We start from the raw sequence: 16,438 nt of genomic DNA, 5'->3' as shown, positions 1-16,438 counted from the left end.
TAGTTTGTCTGCCAGAGTATTTGTCTTTCCTGGCAGGAATTGTGCTTGCAGGTGCACTTGATAAGTCAATGCTGTGTTCCACAAAGTCATGGCTTGTCTGCAGAGGGGGTAGGAATGTGTGCCTCCTTGCTTGTTTATGTACCACATGACTGTAGTATTGTCCGTCTTTATCAGCAGTTGTCCTGGATGGAGTAGATCCTTGAAGGCTGTCAGGGCATTCTGTACAGCTAGCATCTCTTTTTGATTGATATGAAGATGCATTTGGCTTGTGGGCCATGTGCCCTGAATACATTTTTCTGCCATGTGGGCCCCCCAGGCATAATCTGATGCATCTGTTGTTAGTGTCTGCCTGGCTGTGGGTACAGTGAATGGCTGTCCCTTGTTGTGGTGACAGGCCTGTGCCCACCATCGAAACTCCTTTGTAGGCAGGGAATGAGTGTAATTAATGTTTCCAGGCTGTGGCAATGTTCAGTCCAAACACTTTTTAGATACCATTGCAGCTTCCTCATATGCAGTCTTGCATATGGAATTAGCAAAATGCAGGATGCCATGAAGCCCAAAGCCTGCAGAATATTTCTTGCAGATAACTGGGTCTTTGTTGCCATCTTTTCGACGTAAGAAGTCAGTTGCCTTTGTTTGTCTGGCATGAGATAAGCCATCTGGGCAGTTGCATTTAAGCTTGCCCCAAGGAATATTATCTCTTGAGAGGGTACTAGTTTTGATTTCTTTTCGTTTACTGTGTACCCTAGGCAAATTAGTAATCTTTACAAATGCCATGTGCTTCAGTAGAATGTCTTTGTTCTCTGCTTGAATAAGGCAATCGTCCAAGTAGAATTCATCTTTGTCTGCAAAATGCAATTACTGATGCCAGGCATTTTGTGAAGACCCTGGGCACAGTAGATAAGCCAAAGGGCAGTGCAGAGAATTGGTAGTGCATTGAGCCAGCTATGAATCTGGGGTATCTCCTGCAAGATTGTCTGACTGGGACATGCAGGTATGCTTCTTTGAGGTCCAAAGTTACAAGCCAAGTGTTCTTGCCCAGCATGGGCAGAAGCTGCTGCAGAATCAACATTTTGAATTTTGGAACGTCCAAAAAAGTGTTTAGAATAGACAGGTCCAGTATTGGTCTCCAGGCTTTGTCCTTTCTGGGTACCAAGAAAGTCTTGAGTAAAATCCTTGTCCCTGCTCTTGCTGTGGTACTCGCCGAATAGCCCTCATGTCCATGAGAGATGAAACTTGCTTTTGAGCCTCTGCCCATTGATTGTCTGGCAGGTCTGGCATACCTTTTGTCTTTGGAAGGGTGTGAAAGTGGAACCTGTAGCCCTGAGAGACTATATTAAAGACCCATTTGTCCTGGGTGATCATGTTCCAATTTTGTGAAAAAAGTGCTAGCTTTCCCCCTAAGGGTGCTGCCAAAAGATAAGTGCTTGGCATTGGCAGAGGAAAGTCACTGGGACTGTTTCCTATATGGCTGTGATTTGTCTTCTCCACTTTTGGAGGTAGAAGCACCCCATTGTTTAGGCCTGTATGAGCCTTGGGGCTGGGGTCTGCCTCTAGGGCGTCTGTATCTGCCTCTTTGTGGCCTGCCTGACACTGGGAAGGACCAATTCTTAGAAGGCCAGTTCCTGCTAAATCTGGGTGGCTGTACCTGTAATAAATCCTTTACTGTCTGCATAGATTTAGCTTTATCCTCCATTTTCTTCAACACCTCTTCTGCCTTAACACCAAACAAAGTATCATGCTGTAATGGAGCATCTAATAATTTTGCTTTAACATGATCAGGCAGATTCTGCTCCTTTAACCAAGCATGCCTTTTAATGACAGAACCTGTAACAGCGGCCCAGAATGAGGCCTCCAGTGAATCAAAACCACATCGCAAAGTATGATTTCCCACTTGTTCAGCTGCATGCAATAAATCCTGCATTTCCTTGTTTTCAGAACATTCAGAATTTGTCATCATTTTCTGTTTGAGCAGTGACATTAAGTATTGTTGATATTTAAGCATATGAAACTGACAATTTAAAGCCCTTACAGCCAAGGTAGCAGAAGTGCAAACTTTTCCCCCCATCTGTCCAGTGCCCTAGAATCCCTATCAGAGTGGACAGGGTTTTTTGCAGTGGAAACCTTGACCCCTTTGGGACCCTGAGATATAGTTTCTGGGTCAGCAGCAGGGTTTTTATATAGAAATTTATGAGAATCTGGAACCCTGTAGTATCTGTCTGGTGGGGGGTAGAGAGTCAGGAGACAGGCCGGACTCTGAAAATACATCATCTACAATGTCTAGAACAGGCGGAATAGCAAGAGGTCTGTGCTGAGGCAGTAAAAGAAAGTATCTGAGCCTTTTCTTAGATTCTGAATAATCTTGGCTCTCCCAGTGAAAATGCTCCCTAATGGTATGTAGGGTTTCCCCAAAAGAATAATCCTCAAGAGGAGAGGCTGAAGGAATAGATTCTTCAGCATCAGAATCCTCATAGGGAGGAAGAGAGTATCCCTGTTCTGAAGAGGAGTCAGAGGAAATGGAAACCTGATCAGAAGAATCATACTCTTTGTCTTGCCTAGGCCTCTTATCAGGAGAGGGATTGGAACCCCTGATCAAAGTAATTAGGTCTTCGGACATTTTAAGCATCTGTTTCTTAGGCATGGAAGTCTGTCCAGGAGAATGCTGTACTTGTCTCTTTGTCTTTAAAGCCTGTTTTAGTCTTTGCCTTGGAAGCTGAGGTTGACTTGACGTATAACTGTGTAGGTCTGAAAACACCCTCAGAAGCCGATGCCTGCTTAGCGGCTCTGGACCCATCTGAGGGAATAGTTTCCGTGTGTCTAATACCTTGAGTATCCAGAGGCCTAGTTGTCTCAATGTGGGAGTCGGAAGCGACCTGTGTCTCTGAGGTAGCAGGTGTCAGGGGCTGCGAAAGCGCCTCACTGAGAACCGGCGAACCGGTGACTGGCCTAGCAGAGGCCTCGTCGGTTTTGGACCTCGGATGCCTGTCCTTTTCCTTATCCTTGCGCTTTTTATAAACTCCGGTCGTCGGCTGTTCCGACGGCATTATATAATTAAACCTTTGGCCAAAGTAATGAAAGGCAAAATCGTACTGACGCTTAATACTGCGTTGGTTAAATCTAGCACAAACCCGACAGCTAGCAACGTCATGGTCAGGGCCTAGGCAAGGAATACAGTAAGAATGAAAATCCTTATGAGGTATTTGCTTCCCACAAGAAAAACAATTAACTTTTTTCTGACATCGGTCTGGAGCAAGAAAAAAGTTTCCCCAATGGGGTACTTAGCTTTATTGAAGACTGCGGATCTGAAATTCGATTTCGAAAATCTCAGGAGTCTGCCGACCGGCACTTGCAAACTGCTTTTGCTTCGGGCACCGCACGCAAGAAAGACTGAACAAAATGGCATCGGCATCTTTTATACCCCTGGTGCACTGACGTCAGGGAAGAGGCGACAGCAACAGATGCCAGACCAGGACTTTGGAATTCAGGCCGACTGCGGGTAGCCTGCCAGCAGGATAACCCAAGTGTAATGACTGCAACAGTGAAACACGATGAACATCTAAGAAAATAAATTAATTGGGAGAAGGGGCTGACCAATAAGTCTGAAGACAAACATGGTAATACAGAAGTCTACATTAAAAGGCTGAAAGGGGTATTACATACACAAAGTCATAAAATCCAACGTTCAGAGCAGATTTGTGATACTTTGGTTCCTACTACCCCCTTCACCATGAAACAGTTACCACCATCACCCAAAGTATCAACTGTTGTACTACAAGCTTAGATGTATGATATGCAGAAACAAATGCACCCTTTTTTCAATTTAAATTTTACAGGAATTTAGCTCTTAAAGTATGCATGCTCACAGTCTGCGATTATTGTTTTTTGGGGCAGGGTGTACAGAGTTATCTCAGAAGCAAAGAGACAGACTATTTTTGTTAAGATGAATACATACCTACATTCATCTAACATTGGACAATAAAGTACAGTAATTCACAGAGCATTATACTCAAATGCTGCTCTACACAAAGTCACAAAACTGTACACAGCATCTTTACCGAACAACTGGCATATAGAAAAACACAATGCCTGCACATTACCATGTGCCTAATACAGAGCAGGTTAATAGAAAGGATTAAGGTTTATAAGCAGCTAACAAGCTTCAGTCTGTAAGCTCAAGGTTGGATTCACTCAGCCTTTATTTGCCAACTGTGCGACTAAGCAAGTCACTTAAGCAGACGGTACACTCCTGCATCACCACTGAAAACAGTTTGCATTTAGTGAGTTTACTTGATTAACAAATACATAAAGTAAGAAAACGTCTTATGTTGTTCTGTTTAGTTCTACCTTAACCTACACAGAAAAAAATGTTATTTTTAACAGCAGTCACCTACCTCATTTACTAAAAATGTGGCTGTACAAAAAGTCATACTCAGGAATAAGTACAGTTGTGTACACTTACCATAAATGTAGATGTTTGAGTGTATTCACTGTTGCAGTCATCACATTTGGGTTATCTGCCCCAGATGTCAGATGTCATTGCCCTTAGGCACTGATTTGCCATGTTGTGCATAGCAGAAACGAATGCAGTGACCTATCCATTTTGAAACAGTCTGCTTAGAGATAGCTTTTCCTTGTGATCCTGCAGCATATGCCACTAAGAGCTGCTCAGTCTTTCTAAAAGCTTTAGTTCTGTCCAAGTAGAAGCGTAGCTGCCTGTGTATGTCCAAAGAATGTAGGAGTCTCTCAACCTTATTCTGTGGGTTTGGATAAAAGGTAGGCAAATGAATGGTTTGGTTAAGGGCCACACTAGACACTACACCTTAGGCATAAATGTCGGGTTCGTCCTCAGAGAAACCCTGTCTGGATGGAAAATGATAAAAGGTTTCACAGCCATGAGTGACTGTATCTCTGAGACTCATCTTGCAGAGGTTATTGGTAGGAGCAGAGCTGTTTTCCATGATAACTTTATCTCAACTGTATTGGCTGGCTCAAATGGCGGCAGTGTGAGTTTTTCCAAGATATAGTTGAGGTCCCATGCAGGTATTGGTGCTCTCCTTGGGGGTCTTAAGTTTTTGGCCCTTCTGAGGTACTGCCTTAGCAATGGATGAGAAAAAAAGAGGTGGTTCCGTATTGTAATGAGCTGAAATGGCAGAGGCATGGATTTTAATTGATGAAAAGGATAGGCCTTTCTCCAGCATCTCAGTTAGGTATTGCAAAATCTGAGGAATATTTGGTACGACCGTGTTAATTCCTTGTGCCTGGTTCCAAACGCAGAATCTCTTCCATTTTTCTGCATAAGATTTTCTGGTACTGGGCCTCTTGGCCTCCAAAATAACATCCATCACTGCTTCGGAGAGAGGTGTGTTCTGAATGGCTACATTATCCACCATGCTGTCAGATTTAGGGTCCTGAGTTGGCTGTGCAGGATCAGACTGTTTTGTTGGGTCAGTAAGTGAGGAATTAGAGGTAATGTCCAGGCTGGGCCTTGAGACAAGCTCTTTAGGATTGGGTACCAGTGCTGGCGGGGCCAGTCTGGGGCAATCAGAATAATTTTTGGCTTCTTTTGTCTGACCTTTAGGAGTACCTTGGGGAGGAGAGGCAGAGGAGGAAAGGCAAAAACTGTTAAGGTTTCCCAGCTGAATGATAGGGCATCCACTTTCCAAGCTTGCTTGTGATAAGTCCTTGTGCAGAACCTCTGTAGTTGGCAGTTGTGGGGGGAGGCAAATAGATCTATGTTTGGGCAACCCCATTCGTTTGTTATCATACTGAAGACTTGTGGATCCAGTTTCCACTCGTGGGGATCAGTGAGGTTTCTGCTTAGTTCGTCTGCCAGAGTATTTATCTTTCCTGGCAGGAATTGTACTTGATAAGTCAATGCTGTGTCCCACAAAGTCATGGCTTGTCTGCAGAGAGGGTAGGAATGTGCGCCTCCCTGCTTGTTTATGTACCACATGACTGTAGTATTGTCCGTCCTTATCAGTAGTTGTTCTGGATGAAGTAGATCCTTGAAAGCTGTCAGGCCATTCTTAACAGCTAGCATCTCTTTTTGATTGATATGAAGATGCCTTTGGCTTGTGGGCCATGTGCCCTGAATACATTTTCCTGCCATGTGGGCTCCCCAGGCATAACCCGATGCATCTGTTGTTATTGACTGTCTGGCTGTGGGTTGGCTGAATGGCTGTCCCTTGTTGTGTTGACAGGCCTGTGCCCACCATCGAAACTCTTGCTGCAGGCAAGAAAGGAGGGTAATTAATGTTTCCAGGCTGTGGCAATGTTGAGTCCAAACACTTTTTAGATACCATTGTAGTTTCCTCATATGCAGTCTGGCATATGGAATTAGTAGAATGCAGGATGCCATGAAGCCCAGAGCTTGCAGAATTTTTCTTGCAGATAACTGGGTCTTTGTTACCAACATTTTGAAGTAAGAAGTCAGTTGCCTTTGTCTGTCTGGCGTGAGATAAGCCATCTGGGCAATTGTACTTAAGCTTGCACCCAAGAATATTATCTCTTGAGAGGGTACTAGTTTTGATTTCTTTTCGTTTACTGTGTACCCTAGGCAAATTAATAATATTTTTACAAACGCCAGATGTTTTAGTCAAATGCCCTTAGTTTCTGCTTGAATAAGGCAGTCGTCCAAATAAGGATATATTTGAATTGCTCTGTCTGCAAAATGCAATTACTGGTGCCAGGCATTTTGTGAAGACCCTGGGTGCAGTAGATAAGCCAAAGGGTAGTGCAGAGAATTGGTAGTGCATTGAGACAGCTATGAATCTGAGGTATCTTCTTCAAGATTGTCTGATTGGTACATGCAGGTATGCCTCTTTTAGGTCCAAAGTTACAAGCCAAGCCTTCTTGCCCAGCGTGGACAGAAGCTGCTGCAGAGTCAACATTTTGAATTTTGGAACGTCCAGAAAAGTATTTAGAATAGACAGGTCCAGTATTGGTCTCCAGGCTTTGTCCTTTCTGGGTACCAAGAAAAGTCTTTAGTAAATTCCTTGTCCCTGCTCTTGCTGTGGTACTTGCTGAATGGCCCTCATGTTGATGAGGGATGAAACTTGTTTTTGTGCCTCTGCCCATTGATTGTGTGGCAGGTCTGGCATACCTTTTGCCCTTGGGCAGGGTGTGAAAGTGGAACCTGTAGCCCTGGGACACTATATTCAAGACCCATTTGTCCTGGGTGATCCTGTGCCAATTCTGCGAAAAAAGTGCTAGTTTCCCCCCAAGGGGGCTGCCAAAGAATAAGTGCTGGGTGCCGGCAGAGGAAAGTCATTGGGACGGTTTCCTGTTTGGCTGTGATTTGTCTTCTCTGCTTCTGGAGGTAGAAGCGCCCCACTGTTTAGGCCTGTATGAGCCCTGGGGCCTGCCTCTGGGGCGTCTGTACCTGCCTCTTTGTGGCCTGTCAAGAAAGGACCAATTCTTTGCAGGCCAGTTCCTGCTAAATCTGGGTGGCTGTACCTGTAAGAAATCCTTTACTGTTTGCATAGATTTCGTTTTGTCCTCTATTTTCTTCAACACCTCTTCTGCTTTAACACCAAATAAAGTATCATGCTGAGAGAGCAGCTAATAATTTTGCTTTAACATGATCAGGTAGATTCTGTTCCTTTAACCAAGCATGCCTCCTAATGACAGAACCCGTAATTGCGGCCCTGCAAGAGGCCTCCAGAGAATCGAAACCACATTGCAATGTATGCTTTCCCACTTGTTCAGTTGCATGCAATAAATCCTGCATTTCCTTATTTTCTGCACAATCAGTCAGAATTAGTCAACGTTTTCTGTTTAAGTAATGACATTAAGTATTGCTGACATTTAAGCATATGAAATTGACAGTTTAATGCCCTCACAGCCAAAGTAGCAGAAGTGTAAACCTTTTTCCCCCATCTGTCTAGTGCCCTTGAATCCCTATCAGAGGGAATAAGATTTTTTGCAGTGGAAGCCTTGACCCATTTGGGACCCTGAGAAATGGTTTCTGTGTCAGCAGCAGGGTTTTTATAAAGACATTTGTGTGAATCCAGAACCCTGTAGTATCTGTCTGGTTTAGCAGGGGCAGGGGGTAAAGAGTCAGGAGAAAGGCCGGATGCTGAAAATACATCATCCACAATGTCTAACACAGTGGGAATAGCAAGAGGCCTGTGCTGAGGTAGTAAAAGGAAATCTCTAAGCCTTTTCTTTGATTCTGAGTAGTCTTGGCTCTCCCAGTGGAAGTGCTCCCTCATGGTATGCAGGGTTTCCCCAAAAGAATAATCCTCAGGAGGAGAGGATGAAAGGATAGATTCTTCAGCATCAGAATCCTCATAGGGAGGAAGAGAGTATTCCTGCTCAGAGGAAGAGAGTATTCCTGCTCAGAGGAGGAGTCAGAGGAAATGGAAACCTGATCTGAAGATTCATATTCTGTCTCTTGCCTAGGCCTCTTATCAGGAGGGGGATGGGAACCCCTGATCAAGGTAATTAGGTCTTCGGCCATTTTGAGCATCTGTTTTTTAGGCATGGAAGTCTGTCCAGGAGAATGCTGTACTTGTTTCTTTGTCTTTAGAGCTGCTTTAGTCTTTGCCTTTGAAGCTGTGGTTGGCTTAACATATAACTGTGTAGGTCTGAAAACACCCTCAGACGCCGATGCCTGCTCAGCGGCTCCGGACCCATCTGAAGGGATAGTTTCCGAGTGTCCAATACCTTGAGTATCCAGAGGCCTAGTTGGCTCCACGTGGGAGTCGGCAACGGCCTGTGGCTCTGAGGCAGTGGGCGTCAGGGGCTGCGAAAGCGCCTCACTGAGAACCGGCGACTGGCTTAGCGGTAGCCTCATCATCAGTTTTGGACCTCGGATGCCTGTCCTTTTCTTTTTCCTTGCGCTTTTTGTAAACTCTGGTAGTCGGCTGTTCCGACGGCATTATATAATTGAATCTTCGGCCAAAGTAATGAAAGGCAAAATCGTACCGACGCTTAATAGTGCGTTGGTTAAATCTAGCGCAAAACCGACAGCTAGCAACATTGTGATCAGGGCCTAGGCAAGGAATACAGTAAGAATGAAAATCCTTATGAGGTATTTGCTTCCCACAAGAAATACAATTGTTAACTTTTTCTGACATCGGTCTGCAGCAAGAAAAAAGTTTCCCCAACGGGGTACTTAGCTTTAATGAAGACTTCAGATCTGAAATTAGTCTTTGAAAATCTCAGGAGTCGGCCGACCAACACTTGCGAACTGCTTTTGCTTCGGGCACCGTGCGGCAAGAGAGACTGAAGAAAATGGTGTCGGCTGCATCTTTTATACCCCTGGCGCACTGACGTCAGGGAAGAGGCGATAGCAACCAACGCCGGACCAGGACTTTGGAATTCAGGCAGACTGCGAGTAGCCTGCCAGCAGGATAACCCAAGTGTAATGACTGCAACTGTGAAACACGATGAACATCAGGAAGCAATTATATGGTATGGAACACCCCTAGCAAAAAGCAAATACACATGATATAATATATGCCAAACAAGAAGGAAAGGTAAAAGTCAAGAGAAGTCAGGGTGCTGGAGGGAGGGTAACCAGGACTGCAACAGTGAATACACTCAAACATCTACAATTATGGTAAGTGTGCACAACTGTACTATGTTCTTATTGTTTCACTGTTGCAGTCATCACATTTTGGTTGATTCCCAAAGCTAAGGAGGGGTGGAGGTAGTCAAAGAACATCAGGGCTAGCAATCAGGCCCTGTAAGACTGCTGTGGCAAATCCAGCTCTGGATTTAGAAAGGATAGGCAGGTGGCAATGCTTGGTGAAAGTATGTACAGAGCTCCAGGTAGCAGCTTCCAGGATGTCCCTGGTAGGGACTCCTCTGAGAAATGCCACAGAGGTAGATGCAGCCCTGGTGGAATGTGATCTTATCCCCTGTGGGGCAGGTTTTCCATGGTGCTTGTAGCAAAAATGGATGCAATGGGCTATCCACTTGGAAATGGTTTCCTTTGAAATGGCCTTCCCCTCTGCCCCTGCAGCAAAGCCAACTAGCAGCTGGTCAGACTTTCTGAGAGGCTTAGTCCTGTCCAAATAGAATCTAAGTCTGTGCACATCCAGAAAATGCAGTATCCTTTCCCCTTTATTTTGAGAATTAGGGAAAAAAGTAGGCAAATGAATGGACTGGTTTAGAGCCACACTAAACACCACCTTAGGCATAAAGGATGGATTAGTCCTGAGGGGAAACCCTGTCCGCATGGAAGACAATGAAGGGTTCCACTGCCATGAGGGCCTGCAGTTCAGACACACTTCTTGCTGAAGTAATGGCTAGAAGTAAGGCAGTTTTCCAAGAAAGGAATTTCAACTCTGCTGTAGCAGCTGGTTCAAAGGGGGGAAGAGCGAGTTTTTCCAATACAAAGTTAAGGTCCCAGGCTGGAGTGGGAGCTCTCCAGGGCAGGGGGGGGGGGGTCTTAAATTTTTGGCCCCTCTAAGGAATTGTTTTAGCAGGGGATGAGAGAAGAGGGGTGGCTCGGTATTATAATGTGCTGAAATGGGAGAGGCATGAATCTTAATTGGAGTGAAAGAAAGGCCCTTGTGGAGCACTGCTGTTAAATAATCTAGAGTATGAGGTAAGCTGGGCACCACTGTGCCCCATCCCCTGGCTCCAGAAACAGTATCTTTTCCATTTTTCTGAATAGGATTTTCTAGTACTAGGCCTCCTTGCCTCAAGAATGACATCCAGCACCTGCTTACTAAGGGTTGCTAGAGGTGAGCTCAGGGAATTGGCCAAGCTGCAAGGTTCAGAGTTTGAAGCTGAGGATGCAGAATCTGGCCCGCCCGCTGGGACAGCAGGGAAGGGGTCTGAGGCAGGCGCCATAGTTGTAGCACTGTCAGACTGCGCAAAAGGGGGTACTAGTGCTGGCATGGCCAGTCTGGTGCAATCAGTACTGTCCTTGGTTTGTCCTGTTTGATCTTTAGTAGAACCTTCGAGAGGAGAGGCAGACGAGAAAAGGCAAACTGAGAGGCTTTCCCAGGTAAAGGACATCCACTTTCCAAGCTTGACTGTGGGGAGTTCTGGTGCAGAATTTGTTGAATTGACAGTTCTGAGGGGAGGCAAACAGGTCTACCTCTGGTTTCCCCATTTGTTCCTCAAGAGCCTGAATATTTTGGGTTCTAGTTTCCATTCGTGTGGGTCCATGAGATTTCTGCTTTAGTCATCTTAGTTTGCCTGGCAGGAAATAAGCTTGTAGGTTCACTTGGTAGCTCAAGGCTATGTTCCACAGTGATGGCTAGTTTGCAGAGTGGGTAGGAATGGGTTCCTCCCTGCTTGTTTATGTACCACATAACTGTAGTGTTGTCTGGCTTTACCAATAGTTGTCCTAAAAGAATAAGGTCTTTGAAAGCTGTCAGAGCATTTTGTACAGCTAACATTTCTTTTTGATTGATATGCAGGTGCATCCGTTTTGGGTTCCATATGCCCTGAATGCACTGCCCTGCCATGCGAGACCCCATGCATAGTCTGATGCGTCTGTTGTTAGGGTTTGGGCGGCAGGAGGTAGAGTGAAAGGTAGTCCCTCATTGCGGTAGCAGGCCTCTGCCCACCAAAGGGACTCTGCCTTAGACAAGGAAAGATAGTAATCATTGTTTCCAGGTCCTGAGAATGTTGACACTATAGACTTTTTAGATACCACTGAAGTTTCCTCATATGCAGTCTTGCATACAGAATTAACAGAATGCAAGAGGCCATGAACCCCAGCGTTTGCAGGATTTTCCTTGCAGATAGCTGGGTTTTTGTGGCCAATAGTTTGAAGTAGGTTGTCAAACTTGTTTCTCTGGAGTGAGGAATGCCATCTGGGAAGTTGTGTTCAAGCTTGCGCCAAGGAATACAATCTGTTGGCAGGGTAATAGGTGTGATTTCTTCTCGATAATGGTATACCCCAGTGAGGTTAGAAGGCTCTTTACAAATGCCAGGTGTTGTAATAGCAAGTCTTGACTCTCTGCCTGAATCAGGCAATCATCCAAGTATGGGTAAATCTGAATATTTCTCTGCCAGCAAAATGCAATGGCTGGAGCTAGGCACTTTGTGAATACCCCTGGGTGCAGTAGATAAGCAAAAGGGAAGTGCAGAGAACTGATGGTGCATGGAGCCTGCCTCGAAACATAGGTATGTTCTGCAGGATTCCCTTATTGGGAAGTGCAGGTAAGCTTCTTTTAAGTCTAGGGTTGCCAGCCAGGCATCCTTGACTAGCATAGGAAGAAGCTGTTGAAGAATTAGCATTTTGAATTTTGGAACCACCAGAAAGGTGTTGAGAATAGACAGGTCCAGGATAGGACGCCAGGAGTTTTCTTTTCTGGGAACCAGGAACAGTCTTGAAAAAAAACCTTGATCCCTTTGTTCTGCTGGGACAGGTTGAATAGCCCTGATACTACGGAGAGAGAGCGCACTTGTTTTTGGGCCTCCGCCCACTGATTTGGGGGGAGGTCTAGCCATCCACCTGGGGTTGGGAGCGAGTGGAAGTGGAATCTGTATCCCAGGGAAAGTATATTTAAAACCCATTTGTCTTGGGTAATGAGTTCCCAGCTTTTTGCATGCAAGGCAAGCTTTCCTCCTAAGGGAGCAAGTAGCTGAGCAAGGCTTGGAAGAGTTAAGGGTAAGTCATTGTGCCATTTTTCCATGGGGGGGTGGCTTACTACTCCCTGCTTTGGAAGTCGGAGCCCCCCACTGCTTAGATCTGTGCACAGCCTGAGACTGAAGTCTTGGTGATCTGCTGCTCCTGGGTTTGGACTGAAGGCCTGGAAGGAACTGGAAAGGACCAGCTCTTTGAAGGCCAATGCCTATTGAATCTAAGTGGCTGTACTATTAAGAAATTTTTAACAACTTGCATAGATTTAGCTTTTTTCCTCCATCCTTTTGAGAACTACTTCTGCTTTGTGCCAAAAAGGCGCTCTTGGTTTAAGGGTGCATCCAGTAATTTAGCTTTAACATGATCTGGCAAGTTTTGTTCCTTAAGCCAAGCATGCCTTCTAAAGTGCAGACCCAGTGACAGCAGCCCTGCAAGATGCTTCCAAAGCATCAAAACCACATTGCAAAGTATGTATACCAACTTGGTCAGCAGAATGCATCAACTCTTGTAAATCTTTGTGTTCAGCACAGTCAGGAATCAACATAATTTTCTGTTTAAGTAGTCCCATAATATGCTGTTGATACTTTAACATATGAAACTGGCAATTTAAAGCCCTAATGGCCAAAGCAGCAGAAGTGTATACTTTCTTACCCCATCTGTCTAAAGCTCTAGAGTCCCTATCAGAAGAGGTAGGATTTTTGGCAGTAGCAGCCTTAATGCCATTTGGTCCTTGGGAAATGGTCTTTGGATCCGCAGTAAGATTCTTGAAGAGGAATTTGTGAGAGACAGGTACTCTGTAGTACCGGTCAGGATTCCTGGGAGCTGGAGATAAAGTGTCTGGGGTAAGGATGAATTCCAAGAAAACATCATCTACAATCTCTAGAATAGGAGGGATAGCTAGAGGCCTGTGTTGAGGCAGGTTTAAAAATTCCCCAAGTCTTTTTTTTTTTACTAAGAATAGCCCTGGCTTTCCCAGCGGAAATGCTCCCTAAGGGTATGCAAGGTTTCACCAAAAGAAAAATCTTCTGGAGGGGAAGCAGAGGGAATGGAATCCTCTGCATCAGAATCCTCATAAGTAGATGAGGGTAAATCTTGGTGGTCAGAAGGATCAGAGATATCAGATTCCTGATCAGAAAGAAAACCAGTTCTAGGTCTCTTAAAGGGGGAAGACTGGCTTCCCCTAATTAAGGTAATAAGGTCTTCAGCCATTTTAATCATTTATTTTTGAGGCATATGGGCCTGAGTATGCGGTTTGGTCGTCTGTTTTCTAGGCATAATGTGAGCTTTAGGCCTGAGGAATTCGGTATTTCTAGCCTGAAATGTCGTCGATTTAATATGACAATCGCTAGGCCTGAATACACCCTTAGAAGCCAGTGTCTGCACAGCGGCTCCAGACCCATCCAGGGTAGAGACATCCACAGGTTCCATAGTTGAAGCATCTCGCTGCATACCGGACTCCGAATGGGTCTCAGTAGAGGCCTACGAATCTGTAGTAGTGGGTATCAGGGGCTGCAAAAGCACCTCAATGAGTACCGGAGGACTGGCGACTAGCTTAACGGAAGCGTTGTCGGCAGTTTTGGACCTTTGTGGTCTGTCTCTGTCTTTATCCTTACGTTTTTTCAGAAGATTGGTAGTCGAATGGCTTAACGAAGCCATTTCGGAGTACAGAGATAAAGAACGAAAGTATTTAGCTACAAAAATAGCCCGACGACGAATAGTTTGGGCATTGAACAAGGCACAAAACTGACAGCGAGGGACATCGCGGTCTGGGCCTAAACAGGTGACACAGCAAGAATGAAAATCTCTAGGAGGTATTTGCTTTCCGCAGGAAAGATGATTGTTAATTTTTTCTGACACCGGTTAGAACAAGAAAAAAGGATCCCCAACGAGGGGTACTTATCTTTTTGAAGACTTCAGGTCTGAAACTCGAAAAAGTACAGTTTTGTACCTACCATAAATGTAGATGTTCTAAGATCCACATTGCTGCAGTCCTTACACTTGGGTAGTCCGCTGTCCTCGGTCGGCCCGAATATCAAAGTATAAGGCTGACGTCGTTCAAGGCGCATTAGACTGACATCAGGACGTCAGGGTACAAATGCGCATGACCGACGTCATATCCTCAGTCTTTTCTTGCCCCAGATGTCAGAAGACCCTAAAAAGAAAGGTCAAAACCAAAAGACAGCAAACAACCAACCAACCACCCTTGCACTAACAATATGTACAATATATACAATATACACAAAATTTACAACCCAACCCACACAACCGCCTCTAACTACAGAGGGGAAGGAGGGAGGGTAAATTGGACTGGAGCAATGTGGATCTTCGAACATCTACATTTATGGTAGGTACAAAACTGTACTATGTTCTTCATCTCACATTGCTGCAGTCCTTACACTTGGGTAGAATCCCAAAGCAGAGGTAAGGGCGGATGGCAAAACTATAAAGCAGCAGGAGCTGCCAAAATGCCCTGTAAAATAGCAGTGGCAAAACCAGCCCTAGATTTAGAGTAAAGTGGAAGGTGATCATGCTTAGAGAAAGTATGCACTGAACTCCAAGTAGCTGCCTCCAAAATATCTTTAGTTGCCACCCCTCTCAAAAAAGCTGTCGAAGTGGCAGTAGCCCTAGTGGAATGCGGCCTAATCCCAGCTGGAATCTCCTTACCATGATGGGAATAACAGAAAGCAATGCAAAACCCAATCCACTTAGAAATAGTTTGTTTTGACACATGCTTGCCCTGAGAACTCAAAGCAAAAGAAACAAATAACTGCTGAGACTGCCTGAACCCTTTAGTTCTGCTCAAATAATATCGCAACTGCCTGTGTACATCTAAAGTGTGCAAAATCTTTTCCCCTTTATTTTGGGGATTTGCATAAAAAGTAGGCAAATGAATAGTTTGGTTTAAAGCCACACTAGAAACCACTTTAGGCATAAAGGAAGGATTAGTACGTAAAGATACCCTATCCTTATGGAAAATTAAGAAAGGCTCAACCGCCATAAGGGCCTGTAATTCAGAAACCCTTCTTGCAGAGGTTATGGCCAACAAAAAAGCAGTCTTCCATGATAAATATTTCAACTCTGCAGTAGCTGCAGGCTCAAAAGGTTGTAGAGTGAGTTTCTCCAACACAAAATTGAGATCCCAAGCAGGAGTAGGAGCTCTACGTGGGGGTCTTATATTCTTTGCCCCTCTAAGAAATTGCTTGAACAAAGGATGAGAAAACAATGGTGGGTCACAGTCATAGTGAGCAGAAATTGCTGCAGCATGAACCTTAATAGAAGAGAAGGACAAACCTTTATCCAGTAAATCAGTAAGATATTGAAGAGCCACACTTAAATTAGGCTCAGAAACATCAAATTCCTTTGCTGCACTCCAAAATAAAAATCTCTTCCATTTATCTGCGTATACTTTCCTTGTACTAGGCCTTCTGGCTTCCAAAATAACATTCAAAACTTGCTGTGGAAGTTGAGACCCTCCAGGATTCAAAACAGAATATGCCAGGCTGTTAGGTGAAGAGAGTGAAGTTTGACATTGAGTAAATGGCTGTTCTCCTGAGACAGCAGGTGTGGAATCGAAGGCAAAGGCCATGGAGGCTCCCGTACCAGACTTCTCAGTAATGGGTACCAGTGCTGTCGAGGCCAATCTGGAGCTATTAAAATCATCTTTGGCTTGTCCTGTCTGACCTTTAGGAGTACCTTTGGGAGGAGAGGCAGAGGTGGAAAGGCATACACATGAAGATTGCTCCAATTGAAAGAAAGAGCATCCACTTTCCAGGCTATGGGATGAAACCTTTTTGTGCAAAACTTTGGCAGCTGGTAGTTTAGTGGAGAAGCGAACAGATCTATGTCTGGAGTTCCCCAGGACACTGTCAATTTCTGAAATACATG

General features: G+C 44.8%; 1 protein-coding gene across 1 annotated transcript in view; it reads right to left on the bottom strand.

Moving 5' to 3' along the window:
• PARL (presenilin associated rhomboid like) overlaps positions 1–16,438 on the bottom strand; it is a 1,565,180-nt gene that overhangs the window by 1,063,832 nt on the left and 484,910 nt on the right. The gene's annotated exons all lie outside the window — the stretch shown is intronic.

This window comes from Protopterus annectens, chromosome 4.part1 (genome assembly GCF_019279795.1).
Source record: "Protopterus annectens isolate FY-2018-M chromosome 4.part1, PAN1.0, whole genome shotgun sequence".
In the NCBI taxonomy this organism is placed as follows: domain Eukaryota; kingdom Metazoa; phylum Chordata; order Ceratodontiformes; family Protopteridae; genus Protopterus; species Protopterus annectens.
The sequence above is the reverse complement of the archived record's forward strand: the minus strand, read 5'-3'. Positions and strand labels throughout refer to the sequence as shown.